The sequence below is a fragment of the Gavialis gangeticus genome, unplaced genomic scaffold (genome assembly GCF_001723915.1).
Source record: "Gavialis gangeticus isolate Ggan-Ray unplaced genomic scaffold, GavGan_comp1, whole genome shotgun sequence".
In the NCBI taxonomy this organism is placed as follows: domain Eukaryota; kingdom Metazoa; phylum Chordata; order Crocodylia; family Gavialidae; genus Gavialis; species Gavialis gangeticus.
Window position 1 is genome coordinate 43,492,645 of NW_017729027.1, and position 875 is coordinate 43,493,519.

Here is an 875-nt window from a genome sequence, read left to right on the forward strand (position 1 = left end):
AATCTATCTTACCTCTGCAAAAGCCTTATTTGTATAAATCTTTCTACCAGCAAAACTCTTATTTCTGTTACTGGGTGTGTGGGCAAAAAAGACTATAGCAAAATGTTTCATATGTTCTGCCAGTAACCTTTCTAACCCAAAATTTATGTTCTTGAAAAAAAACTATTTTCTACTAGTTCTTTTTTCTATTCTACTATCCTACTTCTACTATTCATGTCCTGCATTTATTAGCATTCTATAAAAGAACCTTAATAAGACTGAGGATTCACAATGGGTTCAGAATGATCATATGTTGTGATTTGTTACCTGTCTGGTGAGTTGTGAGTTTGGACTTTTTAAAGAGGTTTTGCTGAAAATAAAATCTGGAATGAACATATTATTTGATCCCATTAAAGTTACTAGTAAAACTCTCATTCAATTATGTGATAATAGGATTAGATCTTGTGCCCTATACTGTTTTGGATTATAGTTCTGCATTTTTTTAGCAGAAGCAAGATGGTAAGGAAAGGTAATGAGGAGGAGGAAAGATGGGACAGTTGTTGGTAGTCTATCCTAGAACTTATAGGATGTCATTTCAATTTTTTGCTCTGATTTTATCTTCCTGGTGACCATAAAACCAACATTTCCCTACCCCAAAAGATATTATAAGGATAAATGTTAGCCGCAGTCTGGTTTTGGTTTTGAATAGCTTGTGCTTTTCACAAATGTTTTCATTACAAAAATAATAAATTCAATCATTTTTATGAATAATTTTGATCTATAGATTGTTTGCAAGCAATTTTTTATTCCATGACCAAATGACTCCAACTAGAATAATCAGGTTTTGCTTCCTTATACATACTTTATTTACTCGAATACAAGATGAGTTTGTGTTG